The sequence below is a fragment of the Meleagris gallopavo genome, chromosome 12 (genome assembly GCF_000146605.3).
Source record: "Meleagris gallopavo isolate NT-WF06-2002-E0010 breed Aviagen turkey brand Nicholas breeding stock chromosome 12, Turkey_5.1, whole genome shotgun sequence".
Lineage (NCBI taxonomy): Eukaryota > Metazoa > Chordata > Aves > Galliformes > Phasianidae > Meleagris > Meleagris gallopavo.
In genome coordinates this window covers 11,224,138-11,240,630 of record NC_015022.2, presented here as the reverse complement: position 1 = coordinate 11,240,630, position 16,493 = coordinate 11,224,138, and the positions used below count along the sequence as shown (strand labels likewise).

Genomic DNA, 16,493 nt, shown 5'->3' with positions numbered 1-16,493 from the left:
TTGTTTGTTTTTTGAAGTGGTTTTATTAACTGTAGAAAAATGATCTTTTCACACATCAATTCTCAGTGCATATTTTTCCCTGCTGTCTATATATGACCTGTACACAATCTCTGGATTCATACCATCATGCTGACCGAGAGACACTACATACAGAGCAAAGAAGTGGTTTGCCCTTTGTGAGTCTTTGTTTTCCCTCTGAATAAATATATTATTAATATCAGTAATGAGACAAGAACATCATCACCCTTTCATTCCAGTTTGGAGTATTCAACGACTTAGCAGAGTAATGCCACGTAGCAAAGTATGGTATTCCACTGGTCTTTCTGCCTGTCCTATGCCATCACCGATAGCCTCTCATTTTGAGGCATTTGTTTTGTAACTCAGCCTTTAAAAGGACTCAGAAGAAATCTCCTCCTTACTACTCCCTCTGTCCCCAGGTCCCACTGTCCCCAAATCTCACGAGGTAGTGTTCTTTCCCCTCAACTTTTCTTTACAAGCTGGCAACATTCTAACCTGCTTACTTATTGGAAAATAAAATGTATTCCTTCTGCTTGCACTTTGGAAAGGGGTATTTGTGTGAAGGAACAGAGCCAAAAATGGCATTTTCTGAAACTTTTTTTCACGTGGCCACGTGTATAACAGGCTCCTTTCTTTATTTCTGGATTTCCCCTGATCACAACGTATCTGGCTATAGACATTTGAGCATGGCTTGACAGGTCTCCTCCAAATCAGCTCTGTTCAATGTTGCACCCCTCCCAGAACCAGCCCAGCTCATTTCTCAGTACTCTGAGCCCCTCTGGGAGATGGCTGGAGGTCTGACCATGATGTGCTGCCTTCACCAAGTCAGTTCTCTCCCAGCAGCATACATCACTAGACAAAAGCTGAACTCTTGGCGGAAAACAGAAATCTGTTTTCAACTCCCTTCCCATATCTACCCCATCAAGATACTGACTCAAGAATATTTGTATTAAACATAAATTTCAAAAAGCAGCTCAAAAAGGTCTAATGAAAAATGTGACTTTTTACACAACCTGATAATTTTTGCTGTCTGTATGTTAAAAGACTTTTCACAATTGGCTGAACTCCAAGAAGTACAAAAATCCAACAGTAGAAGATATGTAAGGAGAGCACAAGAGATTATAAAAAGATTTATAATTGAGAAGGTAAATGTGTCCATTCACCAGACAGACTAGGCTTGCAGATGAAAGAGCCTTACTAAAATAATTGAAAAATGTAAGCAGCACGATCGAGTTTGGAGCAGATCTTTGGACACACTCTGCAATGATTACAGCCATGGAAATGTGCCAGCCATAACAATAACTGAAGTCAGATGAGGGATGCATGCAGACAGCCCTGCTCGTACAGTCTGGCTCTTGCACACTGCACTGATATTCGTTCTGATCTCAGCAGGAAGGCATGTGTTTGCAGAGCTGGCTTGGGCTGCTCTAAGTTAAACTCTTTATTAAATCTTCTAGTTGGCAGTAGTCAGCAACAACTTTCAAGCATGCTAAAAAAGTTTATTTTTGAAATCCAGATTTATACAGTGGAGCGCAGCACATGTTTTCTGAATCAACGTTTCCCCCTCCTCCTTCCCTGTGGAGAACAGAGCTGCAATTTTTCCAGAGCTGGTTGAGATTAAGACTCCAGCCCCCCTTTCAAAAATTCTAATTTTCAGCTGGCTCTGATTCCTGCAGCGTAACCATTTACTACTACTGGCACTGCTCTTAATCTAAGTTTTCATTTTAGATCAGCCCATGGTCAAATGATACATCTCATTCTGGATAAAGAAAAAGAAAAGGTGCACCCAAAGAGCTGAGGCTAAAGCTACCCAAGTGCAGACTGCTGTGGATGATTACATCTACAGAAGTGCTAATTGCTTCACATCCTGAGTTGGCTTACATTAGACAGACATATCCAAACTGAATTTCATTAAGGGGACTTTTTTTTTTTTTTTTTTATTTTTTTTAAGAGTTGTAATGCTTGGCCCAAAATCTTTTGAAACCGTCATGCTAAGGATGAGAGTGCCTCTGCGAGAGCAGGAAGGATGCTCTGTGCAGCACTTGGCTCTCAATCTGACAGTGATTTTGTATCATTTTGCTATCAATGCAATACAGCTGAGAGAAGATCTGGCTGATCACAGTACTGCAGCAATTCCCTTTACCAACATCATGCTTGAAAATAGTTCTCTCTCTGTGCAGCAGAAGGCAGCGGTACCCTGCAAGGTACCCTGCAAGGGCTGGGTCCAGGAGAGCTGCTCCTTCTCTCACCTTCCCTGAGCACCTGCATGCAAATCACAGAATCCAGTTGGAAAGATCCCTTAAATGTCATCTAGTTCAACTCCCCTGTAGTGAGCAGGGACAAAGCCATGCTGGTTGTGATCCACATGGACTGAAAGCACATCAGCTAATCACAGCACTTACAGGTTACCTCTACCTCTAATTGCAACATATTTCTTTTGTAAATCACTTCAAACTACATACATTTCATCTTCTTTAGAAGATAACCAGAACTCTTACAATCATTTTGCCAACACCGAAGGAAGATCTCTTTTAAATTCCTGCAAAATATATCTATATCCCACTGAATATCATATTTCAATGGGAGTTCATTCACATCAGCAAAAAAAAAAAATATCTAAAAAAGTTGCATTGCTGACTGGATTAATTAGTAAAAGCATCAAGTGGTTTTGACATATCAAAACCACTGAATGCATAACTTTCCAAAAAATGGAGGTGATGATTGAACTTCTGGAAGCTCACATTTAACCGGCTATTGTCTAACTAATGCACTATACATCAATGAAGCCAATTTCTGTCATAAGAAGCAATGGGGCATACACACAAAGTTTAACATGAAAACTTTTGGCAATAGTGTATTTTAAAAAAACATAGTGCCATGCAATTTTTTAACAAGCTGAATTAAAAATAAATCTCAGACAACTTGTCAGCACCTATAAACATAGACAAACTGACCTCTCTTCCACCACCCGCAAACGTTTTTGCCAAAAGAAAATTACATGCAAAAATGAAACAACTTTCAAACCTATCTGCCAAACCCACAAGGGGAATTCAGATCACTATTTCTATCTATAAATGTCAATAGGCAGGAGTTTAAAATATAGAATATCTAATGCTAGTGTCAAGTGTTAAAATCAACTCCATAATTTCAAAACTCTCTCAATCCACTGCTCAGTTATATATTGCAGCCAAATTCACTCTGAGCTGAAACCTTGTGCATTGTTCTGACTTTTTTTTGTAGTTTTGGTTACTAAGACATTTCCACTAAAAATGAAGAGAGGACTATGGCTAGAATAGAATATGGCACTGAGGGACATGGCTTAGATGGCACGGTGGGCATGGGTTGATGGCTGGACTTGAAGATGTTAGAGGTTTTTTCCAGCCTTAATGATAGGATTCTGCAGCAAGTAGTAGTAGATTTTAGTTTCCATGCTGTTATTTTGTAAAACAAAAGTATTGTCTTAAAATACACAGCTTATGCTTGCAGTTCAATCAATCAAGGAATGACAAAATATATTGACAAGATTTTTAAGAAATCCTTTTCCATTGCTGTGCCCTACTGGGTTCCATAACACAGCGACACAGTGTGAAGAGCTGTAAACTTTACAGCCTTTTAGGCTGAGTGTTTTCTGCCAAGCACAACAGCAGACACACCAATATATCAGAGAACAGAAAGAATTATCCCCGCTGCTTGTCCAGTGTCAGCATCTCTCTCTGGGATAGAGAATTTCCTCCCTTTCTCCCATTTTTTTCCATCTCAAAGCTTGTGATTAGATTAGTATTATGTGCAATCATGTACCTGACAACTTAAAGTCTTGCATTCATTGTTCTCCTTGTCCCTTAAGGTGAGTTTACAGCTAACCCACTAAGAAAATGCTCTTCTCTCATGTGAAAATTACTTTATGCAATACACAGACTTCAGAGATGCACTGAGAAACAACCTAAGAGTTAGTGACACCCCTGAGAGAGCAATTCATCGCTCTCCCAGACACCACAGAAAGAGCAATTTACTGGGATCTTGGACAGTGCTGACACATTTCCTCCTCGGAATAAAACAAGCCAATGGCCCAGCATCCAAGTTGTAGTCAGGATGTCCTTTAGTTTGCATTAAGAAAATAAAAAGGTCAGGTATAAATGATAAGCTCTATTAAATTTGTTCATAGATGAAGTTTTCTTATAGTTACATAATAGGTGTGAATGGGGAAGACGCTACCAAGCTGTGGAGAGACCATTCAATGACCTTCGTTTGAAGGAAAATTTGCCAACTTGGAAATCTCCCCAGAATTATTTCAATTGTACACATTTTAACACTTTACTTGAGAAAAGATACCAGAAGAGATTCCAAAGGGATTGTTCTAAAAAGAGGAAAATAAGAAATAAAGTACAAGTAGGTCTCTGCTGAATCAACTATAACTGTAGCAATACATCATGAGAAAGAAGAGCAACAGGTTTTACACCACTAAATTTGTTTGATTTAAAATAATGTAACACTCATGTAGCTACATTGGAATGCTACTCCCACTAGATTTACACTGCACTTCTGCAAACTCGTATGAGAAGATACACAAAATAGGAAATGTTCTTGGACAGAAAGTTTAGCTTTTCACTTAAAAAAACACACCCCAAAACCACTGTTGTTTCCCATAAAAATCAAGATCTTTAACACAAATAGGATTATACAGCATAAAAGCACGTATCTGAACTTACCATGCTCTGAGGACATCCATAAATTTCAATTTCACACAAAAAATGAAGAATCAAGTCATCTATGGGCAGCTGCATGAAAAGGGAAGTATTTGTGCTATGTAGAGAAGCAAAATTCTGGCCTCTATTTGCCATTTAGAATCATCTCAGATGTGACAAGATGTCAATCAAAATGCAATCAGTTTGGCAAAATTTTCTTTTTCTTCTGAGGATATAATGGGCTCCATAGAATATTCCTAATATTTCACTGGTAAATGGAGGTGATTTGGGGGTACGTTATTCTGTCAACTTATGAAAAATAGTCCATGACAAGTCATACGTTCAAACTTAGCATGTTCCTTTTGTGCTATTACAGCTTCCAGAAACTAAACAGAGAATGCATAAATTGTATTTGGAGAAGTTTGAAGAACATAATTTAACTGATGCATGGGATGGGATCCCTACTATTCTAACAATGCTTGCAATGTTTTGATGTACAATACATCCTTAAAATAGATAAAGGAGAATATAGGAATTTTATTTATAGGTGTATTTTATACACTTGGTGGCACAAAGGTACAACTTCACTAGAAAGATAGTGGATTCACCACTAACCTCTGCATGGCTATAGGTATCTCGACATTCTTGCTGCCATCAGGTCCTTACTGGTCTTGGATAACAGCTACCACCTTGAACAAATTCAGATCCTCCTCCGTGCTCTGTCCCTCAGGAGAAGGATGAATCTGCAGACATCCAAATGTCAAGAAAGCCAAGAAGGGTTACCAAACGTTTCATACATTTAGTGGTCATTGCCAGGTTTAGACTGTGTGATTGATGTTGAAAGAAAGATTGATGTCCTCAAAATGATCACCTTGAAACCAGCAGAGAGAATTATCTAGCAAATAACAGTGCACTGAAAGACAAGAAGGAAAAGAACAAAATAGAAAAAGAAAAGTTTTCTAAGCTCTGTTTTCTTAAAAGCTTCCTTGCCATGTAGGTGATGACTACGGACTGAACCTTGAGAAACACCCTAGGATTCACAGCTCATTTGCCTTTTGTTCTACATCACGCTAAAGAACCAGGAATACCATATTTGCCATGTCTTCACTTGACATCTGTCTTCATGCACTCCTGAAGAACAGCCAGGAGCAGCCAACATTGACCAGAGCCAGCTCTTTTCAGACAATTTATATATTAAAAAAAAATAATAATACAAAAGCACACCACACACTATGCAGACAGACGGCAATTAAGCCAGTGGTGCAGATCAGGGCAGAAAGTAATTAATGTTATAATGCATTCACGAGCCAGGTTCAATATTTTCCCTAAAAGAAGGAAGGGAAATATTGCAAAGAAAACACATATAATCCATTATTCAAATACAAATTATGACTACCCAGTTACCCTAACACGAATAATTGTTCAAAGAGATACAAATACTGTAGTATTTAGGCACACTTTCTTCTTTGGCACAGGTAATGAAATGTTGCCATTCTGATAGTTTCATTTTTCCATTTTGCCCTTCTCCTTAAATATATGCTTCAAGAAACAGAACTAAAAAGCCCACCACCTTAATCCAGCAATTTTGTGCTAGCACAGATCTAAAAACCAAACTCACTGCCTCATAAGTAAACCATTTCATTTATCACTGTGAAATAAAGTGTTGAGTTTCTATTGTCATCTTTTGAAAATAAATGAGGGCTGCTCCAAAAGTACTTTTCTGTGAAAAATTTTTTTCCCCCTACTTTCAAAAAACAGAAGAAGGGAGTTGGTGGAAACTGTTTTTTGTTGGTTATACGTGAGCAGATCCAATAGAAGCCCAAGAGATTCCTAAGTATGGCAATCTACCATCTTCTTACAGAGCAACTTTTGGGATGAGGACAAACAGTTTGAAAGACAGATGGCAGAAGTTTAGCAGCATCAGCACAGCAGAGATACAGCTAATCAGAAGCAGTATCTTATCAGTGACATAAACTATCAGACTGTCAACCTTGTCACAAATAAATCAGTATGACCAAAACATTTCCAGGGCTGAGGTAGGATGAGACTGTTCTAGAAGATCACCACCACTTCTGAGAAGGGAAACACAGAATCCAGATCCAGGCCATTACTTGGAAAACAAGTTGTAGGCCTCATTAAACCATTCAAGTTTCTTCAGATTACCAAATTCAACTTGAACTTTTACAAAGAAAGACTCTCCAATGCCCTTGCCATGAGAGACCATCTTCTTTAATGCTGAAATAGGATGGTGAAGAGTGGGCTATAAAAGCTGAGACAGGGTTAGACAGGCCAGTCTGGCATGAAAAACTACACAATTTCCTTTTATTCTCTGTCAGAAATAACAGAATCTGAGGACCAATGCAATTACAAATATCACAAAATACAGCATTTCCAGAAGGAAAATAGACCTACTTCTCATTAAAAACTAACACGTACAAAGTATTGCAGTATTATCTCCTTTAACATCACCAAACACTACAGATCTTCATTTGCTTTAAAATGGTGCTTTTAAGTTTTTTCCTTGGTCCTGCAGGACTTCCAAACGTATTGATTAACTAAAGTGGACTGACTACTCCGGCACCTTGGCATGCAGTCATTTAATACAGAGACACTTCCTAACTTGTGCAAAATTGAAACATTTGTTTGAGAATAATTAGTGCCTTAGCCCAAAAATGTTTGGCAGACTTTTCTAATTAGTTGAGAAAAATGATCGAGGCAGGCAGGCAAGTAAGCAGACTTTTTCAGGCATTCTGTGAAAATAATTTGGACCACACACTTGGCTGCAGAGCCAGATAACGTATGTCATTCTTTGCTATCTTAACAGGTAGGATAAAAGGAAAAACAACAACAAAAATAACAACAACAACAACAAAAAAAACCCACCACCAAAACATAAGAACAAGAGCCAGCCATCTGGCATATGAAATCTGAATTGAAAGGACTTTTCACTTCTGCTAATGTAGCTCTTCTGCTCTCTGAAGCACAGTGATCAAGTCACACTGTGTTAGGCCCAAGCAAATTACTTATTTTCTTTTGTATTTCCTATTGTACTGTAAGAACCAGAGCTGAAAATATTCATTGTGAGTCACAGGCTGTGCGGGCCCCAGAACAATATTTGCAGAGTATTCACGCTGGGATAGCCAACTGTGTTTTCCTTCTCCAGGGATGTTTTAACGTGCAAAGCATGTTCGAGGCAAACTGGGATCAGGACAATATCAAATCACCACATGCTTTAGTAGGCTGTGCAGCTTCCAGACACGTTTCCTTTCTGAGATCCTTCCAGAAATTAGTCTGCTAGCAAATGAAAACTCAAGTTGCCATGTCATTTAACTATACCTAATCAAATTTCAAGGAATGAGTTCAATATATGGCAATGTAACTGCTACTTCAAGCACTTACTACTTCATACACTAATGCAACTAACTCAGGCACGTGATATAGTTAAACTTTTTGACATCCAGGCATATCAGAACTTCTCACCTCTGCATTTTACATTATTTCAGTTTAGGGAGTAATCAAGGGAAAGAAAGTTTCAGGTTTAAAAAAAAAAAAGATTCTAAATGAATCTATAAAGTGAATAAGCTGGTCAAACCATTAGATGTAAATGGATATATTGCGATTTAAATGCAGATTTATGAAATAATTACATTTGCCAGTAGTATTTGCATATTTCCCATGTCTGCAGACTGAGTGGTAGCCATTTGGCTTATTACAGTTAGATAACCACCTGGAACTCCTTCCTGGGAAAGTTCCCAAGTCTAGACACTAGCAATCACATATGTATTCAATTATAACAAACTATTACTGTAAGGCCAACATAAATCTCCTACATCAACAATCAGTTGCCAATTATATCACATTCCACAATAAGCCTTCTATTAGAACTAATTTATGGAATGTTTGGCTTAGAAAAATCAATAAAATTAAGAGAAAGGGAGAAGTAAAAATATCAGGTCCTGACACTAGAGTGAACATTTGAACCCAAATATTAGTTTGGTAAGGGAAAAATATCTGCAGTGAGCAGGATGAGCAGCACAATAATTGTACAAACTAAAACACTCCATTCTGCAAACAAGGACAGTTGTGTTTACCTGCGGATTCATAACATCTTCTCCTGCACTGTGCTCATCACATTCTGTGAAAAAGTTTTCATAAAGACATCAGTGATTAGATTTTTCTTCTCTTGTTACACTACACATCCACTATACAAGAGGCCAAAATTGCAGTTTGGCTTTTGGGGCGAAGCAATAAAAACCCAGGGGGATGTGTTTGAATTTCCATCAATAACTTGTAGTCATAGGGCAGTAACATTTATAACATCAACTACCTAAAAGTTAGTTGATTTTTTGGAAACTACAGAAAACAAAACTGATTCAAAATGAGACAACTAAAAAAGTATTCGCAAAACAAATTTGCATAGAGGAAATAACAGACACTTTACACGTAAAGAGAGATCACACAAAAGGGCAAGTGAACACACCCGAAATCACCCAAACAAAGAGAATATTTTCCCTTTTCATTTCCCACTGAGTGCATTGATTTTATTCATCTCCTTTCTGCAGCCAAGAAATATTAGCTTAGTTTTCTTGGATAGTGCCATTTTAATTTAAGCACAGTAGTGTTCTCTATGGCAACCCATTAAATGTTTAAGTAGAAATACTATAACTTGCAATTTTACTATAATTTGCAGTCTTAAATTTTGATTTAATGCTGAAAATAATCATTTCTCTCAATTTACAGATGGGAAGAAATGTCTAACAATATAAGGATTAAAATCCTTGGTTACAGAGCTAAGGTCTTATGAAGATTACAGTCCCTTCCCAGGCAAATTACTCAATCTTTTTATTGGTTTTCAAACAGGATGTGATGCAGATATATCAGGGGCCATGAAATTGTTTTTGCCTGTGGTATATCTGAATGCATGACTGACAAAATAAGGCAAAGCAATAACCTGCATTACTATCTTGATCTGTTTTGTTCACAATATCTCATAAAAAGTATTAACTGCAAGCAATATACAACACTACCGTTTTTTCCTGCTTCTCAATCAATATTATGTTTTGACTAGTAAGTAAAGTTGATCAAGAATTTGGATTGTTTATCAATTCTGAAAGGAAATTCTCAGATCCAGCCCAGACCTTCTCAAAGAAGCTGCTCATTTCAGCAGAGATCATTTGGTCTCAATAGGAGCAAAAGGTTCAAGTTCCTCCTTTGGCAGATTCAGGCTCTTTTGGACTGGTCTGTTGCAACAGTTTCTAATGGAAGGTCCTCCTTCATGCATGGTCAATGTTCAATATCCAGCAAGGGGAGAGAGTTCAGAGTCACATGGGAGCTCTGAGCAGTAAGCCACTACCCAACCAAAAAGCATCCTTCCATTTTTCAAGCAAACCACATTTCTGAGACCTAATTCTACCCAAATTTGGAACAAATTCATTTCTAGTATACAGAAACCCAGAACACACAGACAATTTGTCTGCAAGGGCTTTCCTTAGAGATGTATCTATCTTGACACAAACTGAGCTCAGTCATTTGTAGGTTACCATACTGGTTTGCCACTTAGCATTTTAGAATCATCTCCACAGTACAATTACAAAAGCACAGATGGCAGTATGGAGACCATGTTTGAAGGAAAGCATAACATTGGTTAAAAACAAGAACAGTCATTTGAAATACAAATGAGACTATTCCTATGTGCTCCTCTAGACTCATGCTGTTGGAGTACCTCAGCTGGAGTATCTCCGCTGTTGTCAACCCTTATACAAAAATTAAAGAATGAGGGGAAAAAAAAAAAATTAGTAAAGTTGTCTCCTGAAATAACTAGAAGAATATTCAATACATTATTTTAAGTTCAGCAAATTCCTTGCATTCCTATGACTGCATACCAGACTAGGAAAAGTGAATGCTTGCTTAATTGCTTGAAGTAGGCTCTCCTGAATACCACGAACAGAAATTAAATTTAGCCAGAATTTTATTTCCAACAACATTTGAGAATCAAATGATCGGTGGAAAACATGGTATCATGAGTGAAGTTATTCACCCTCCCGTCTAGCAGTTCATTCCTTGAAAAAAAGGAGTTGACCATAATAGGTCATAGCTAGGATTTATCCAGCAAGAAATAAAGTCATAATATTTCTCCTGTTACTACCTTTCATCAAAGGATTTTCCACAAGTCAGTGTATGTAGCAAAGCACGCTAGTAAAAGATAAAGGGAATTTTAGCATGGGACACTGAAAGTCAGTCTCTATTTCTCTATCACGAGGTCTTTGACCTTCAAAGCATGGACGTATCAGCACATTTAACTTGAAACATCCATAAGTAGTAATGGAGAGATCCGTTATCTCCTTCTGCAATGTAAAAGTGATCTATAATCCAAAGAATTCTTCGGAATAGCCCCATTGTTGCTAAAAATACAAAACAATGCAGTTAAATGCATTGTACAACTGTTAACTTTGGAACAGCCAGTGTTTAGCATAGTCCTCTGTTCTTCCTTTTAAATAAATGACAGCATGTCATTTAACATCTTCCATGTTAATGTATCTATTTGCATAAGTCAGTGGTTCATTGAAAGCTAAGCCAAAAAAACAAACCCAGAAATAAATCAACACCCTTAGAAAAGCATAGACACCAGTGAATCATGTCAGACAAATTAGAGTTTTTCCCAAAACAAAGGCCATTTTAAAAAACCACAACTTCTTAGTATTATTGTCATCAGATTAAACCAGGCATAATTGCAAACCAAGTAGTTATCAGAAAAATACCTTCATGGATAGCACATTAATTCATTGCTCTTCGCATTTCTTAATTAACCGCCTTGTAGCACCAAGTTATATCATTGTTTAGCTTTACCTTTAAGCAATTCCTGAAAATCACAGTGTGAAGCAGAGAGACTTTGAGGTGGTTTTAATGACATCTTCAGAGAGTAAAGACTTGGCTCAGGACTGAAAAATGAAAGAAACTCATGCTTAGCCTGAAAAAAAATAATACTTTTGGATTTAGATTAGTCATTCAAAAGCAAAGAGCACCTGTTTCTTCTCTTCTAAAGAACTTTATACGTCTGGTAATTTTGCATTCATGTGTTTCACCTCTGTGAAGAACTTATAATTTATGTGCTTTGAGATGCTCCTATTACCTTTTTTCAGGTTCAGGTTCTGGAAGAAATCCCCTAAACTTCTAAACAAAATCCACATTTCTGACAAGTTGTGTAATACTGCAGAATGATTTTGGTATACCCTATTGTGCTCAATATTAGTAGAAAATCACCAAAGACTAACTCCCACTAAAATACCCTGGCCTGTTACTTTCAAAATTATGAAGATACGCAAAATGCAGAGCAGTGCTTGGCTGTTTTTTTCCAGGAGTTCATAATGGGTTCTGATACCTTTCAAAAAATCCCTGTAAATACATGTTTATAGACGGGATTTTAATCCTGATGCTTCCTAATTGCCGAGTGACTTTAGAATCAGAGAACTGTAAAGATTGGAAAAGACCTCTAAGATCATCTAGTTCAACAATTAATTCACCACCACCATGCCCACTAAACTTTACATGCAATAAACCTTTTGATCACCTTCAGTCCTGAGCGCTCGAATTTGTAAGGCTCCCATACAGGAGTCTACATGCATTGTACAACTGCTGTGTTATTTACATATGGTCTTCTATTTATTTTTTAAAGTGTGGTTGAAGAATAAAGCCATGGCATACAAATAAAGAAGCTAAAGGAGTTAAATTTCAAAAGCTTTGTTGAATTCACAGAAATGTGAGTGTAATCAGCCCAATAATCTTTAAATTAAAATTCAAATAGGCCATGACATATGAAATGGTATCAATCAAGGCAATTCACTGAGTTGTGCCAAGTACTCCATAGCTTGAAGAACTCTAGAACATTGTATGTTAAAACAAAATGCAGAAATGATGTGGAAGAGCTATCACTGCAACATTTTCCTAACATTAGGGTGTCCAACTGGCCATGACTACAGAGCACTTTTTCTTCCCCTAGGATATCAGAGACAGGTTTAATTATAAAGATGCAGTGAAATCACTAAAAATGAAGATAAATAGAATACACCATCTAGAAATAATGTGGGTGTGCTAGCTAGGAACTGATGTCTGTGGTTTGTACTGCAGTTAGTAATCTAATTGGGATCAGATTGTCTGATACATTGCAGAATTACAAGCAACTCCGTGATTTAGTCTTTGAGATGCTAGTGTGACAAAAATTTGTGTTGCAGCTCAGATACAGATCTCAAAATGAAGAGAGCTGTTGACCTGAGCCTGTTAAATTTATAAGCGTACCACAAGTTCTCATTCGCTGTTACAAGATGGAAGAAAATTTGGGAGTAAAATTATGGCAATCTGGTCACAACCTTTAATATGTTACTGGGGAGACAGTTTTTTCCCGATTACATGGTAAAATTACGAAGAGAACGTACTTGTTGTGAAATACTTATTATAGGATATATATATATATTTATATTGTACCTTATTACAGCTGTTACAAAACATTTTTATTACTTTCTTTGCCTTCATGAGTAAAGACAAGAGCCTTATTGAAGCATGAGCACAACTGAAATAAAAGATTAAAAATGGCAAAACAAGGAATGGCAAACGTTTTACCTTTGTGGCCTTCAGAGCAGTAAGGAAAAACAGTGACCTCAGCAAACTGGCAAATGCATTTTGAACAAACATTGAAAGAACAGTGTTAAGTAACAGAGAGCAGCTAAGGCAGGGCATATAAATGCAGTGACACAGTAAAGTTCTCATACTCCCACTGTTTCACGGTCATTGAAATGGTACAGCACTTCCACAAAAAGCTTTTCCAGATGGCTTTGAATGACAACAATAATCCTTTATCCTCTGCTTCAGGTCAAAGCTGAGAAAATGGAGGAGGTACTTGAAACCTTCTCTCGAGCATCTAGGGGGATGGAGGGCCACACATACCTAAGTGATCACACAGGAGTAGGATGCCTATCTGTGAGACTTACTGTAGGGTACCCGCTTTAGCAGAGGGATGGATTTGATGAATTTCTGAGGTCCCTCCTTCCAAGCCCTGTGATTCTGTGATTCTTTGGCCAGCTACTTCTTTTAAGCTTTTCATAAATATTCAGAACCTGCAAGTTGCTGGCAACCACCTCAAGTTTGGGATTATAGGGCTACTCAAGCTATCCTGTACTCCATCTTCTTGGTCTCCCCTACCTTATGTCATCTGTGGCCTTGAACTACCCCAAGGTTCCTAAGCTCTCTCCCCTGTACTCATCCATCAGCAACTGTGATGATGCCAAAATAAAAGCCATCTCTACCCCATGGGAATGCACAATAGGAAAAGTAGCATAGTTTTGTGCAGCTGGTTGGATGGGGAAGCAAATGTGGTAGGTAAAGGAGAAATACAGGGAAGGAAGCAGGAGATTAACAGCACTCATCTTTAAAAAACCCTTTCATTTAGGAGGTTATTTTGGTCATGACATCTCTAGAACTTAATGCATATACCTATAAAGCAAAGGAACGGGTGGAAAGGAAGTTGTGTGACGTCAGTAGACCATTCCCTCCTTCCCTTTGCAGTCAATTCTCAATTAATGGCAGCTCCAAACCAAAAGCCGAAAGCAAGTCCACATTAAATATTAGTTTGTTCTTAGGAATGAATTGTTATATCCAAGACATAAAACCAAGTATTTTGTTAGGCATATATGGCGATTCTCACCGTATACAAACTTAAAACATGCCTTAATAACCTGTAGCAGAGCTTTTTTTGCCTTATATCTGTGAAATAAGTAGAAATTGGGAAGCCATTTGAGATGCTTAAAGCTAAGAGTTGAGATGACAAAATTGTTTGAGTTGGAAGAGACTTTAAAGGTAATCTAGTCCAAAGTTACAGAAGGCAGCCAAGCAGATTTGACTAAAGGATAATTAAAACTACAAGAAAAATTCAGAGAACATGATAAATACATTGTGGAACTCTGCAGATTTGGACTTTTGCTCCCATTGTATTTTCACATGCCTTAAAAAGGAGGCATTGATGTTATTTCTATATTAACTCATGTTGTGAGGCTGGGAAAAGTTATTCTGCTTTTCTGAACCCAAAGAAACACAATATTTAGTCACAGCTTGTGATGATTGCCTTGGCAGCAGTTCCAGAAACTGCAAGCATGCCCATACCCTACTTGTTGTGCTGTACAATGCACACAGCCATCCAGCCCAAGTCAGGAAATAGGACTTCAGACTGAGAACCATGAGGATCGATCCTATGCTCAGTAGAGGCAGGATTACACCACTGAATAACAGAACCATTAAATGGGTTACTTGCAAGAAAGAGGGTAAGAGCTGTTAAAAAAAACAAAAAAAGGAGAGATGAAAACAACAAAAAACTAGCACTGATGCAACAGCAGCCATAATACAATCAGGGATAATTGGTGATCTGAATGAGAATCAGATGTAGGAGCATACTTTTCCAAAGGGCTATATGATACATTAAATGTGTACCTTGTTAAAGATAATGGCATTTGCATCTCTAATTTGGCCTGAAGTCCACAAAACAACCTATCCCTACATATTTATGCAAGTATGTTTTTCAAGTCCTCAGCAAGGGAAGAAAAGTACTCATTACATGGCCTGGGGTGAAATGAGTCATACATCAATAAATATAGCAGCAGGCAAAGGGAGAAAAGACAGTCAGAGCAGGGCGTAACTAGCAGGTAAATAGATAGAAAAAGGCAGAAGAGGTGACAGTAAGGACTACAGAGTTAATCTGAGACAATTCAAACGATAAATAGGGGGGAAGCACAGACTGTGAAAAAGGAAAATTTCATCAACAGCAATGACACACTGACACACATTTCCAGGATAGATGGACTCAGGGATTAGATGAGGCTCAATGAACAGCTGCATGAGTATTTTACTGACAAAACACACAGACCTTACAGACATGATAAATGAATATTATGCCCCAGTATCAACAGGGATGTGCAGCCAACTGATTCCCAAAATTGGACCATATCTTCCAGAGAAGAAATCAAAATGCTATGGGAGCTTCAACTTACATTGTTGGCTTACTCTAAGAAATAAAATGACGTTCTAAATTCTAAATAAGAAAAACTGCCTTACACAAATGTTTCAGAAATTAGGCTGGAGCAGCAAATAGACATTTACATTCCCAGTTAGACACTAGGATGAGAGTAGGAGTGAAGTATAGAAGAGCCGTATGCTAGCTGAAGACAGAAGCATTATACATTCATTCCAGAGACAAAGCAAAATTTGCTTTGGCTGAGTATTAATAATAATAATAATCCTCAAACAAAAAACCCTACCCCTTAGAAGAATGACTCAGTAAATATAAAAATAAAGGCTAACAGCACAAGCACAAACAGAGGCACCAAGCAGAGTAACCTCCCCAGGGGAACGCAGTAGACTTCACCTCTCCTGTTCCAGAGATGGAACCTAAGCAGTCGTAACTTCCAAGTCCAATGAAAGCAGATATCTGCTACATCAAATGTTCTTGATACACTTTGCATTATTCATAGCCTGATTAGAAGTTTTCTGGAAAGAGACATGTACATCATTTGTCTGAGATTCCACAGACGTGGGTGCTGACTAGATCTATCCCTTGTGCAGACCACTCAGCATTGGCACACATGCTGGCAAATAACATGAAGCAAAAGGACCCTGCTGAAAGGTACTTTGTCAGGATAAGGCTCAGATGTGAATTCATGCAGTTCTGAGACAAGAGCACAAACATCTGCTGTGAGAGACAACTGCTCCACACTAATGGAAGGCAGCTCCTTTAAACCGGTCCAACAGGGCAAA

The 16,493-nt window shown here is 37.9% G+C and overlaps 1 long non-coding RNA gene across 1 annotated transcript in view; it reads right to left on the bottom strand.

Moving 5' to 3' along the window:
* The window catches only part of LOC104912845, a 23,493-nt gene extending 11,858 nt beyond the window's left edge, over window positions 1-11,635 (bottom strand). The window contains exons 1-3 of the long non-coding RNA XR_794925.2: window positions 11,547-11,635; window positions 5,316-5,443; window positions 4,725-4,793 (exon numbers count right to left, since the gene is read on the bottom strand). This is a non-coding gene — a long non-coding RNA (uncharacterized LOC104912845). The remainder of the gene's footprint in view (window positions 1-4,724; window positions 4,794-5,315; window positions 5,444-11,546) is intronic.
* Window positions 11,636-16,493: the final 4,858 nt, after the last annotated feature.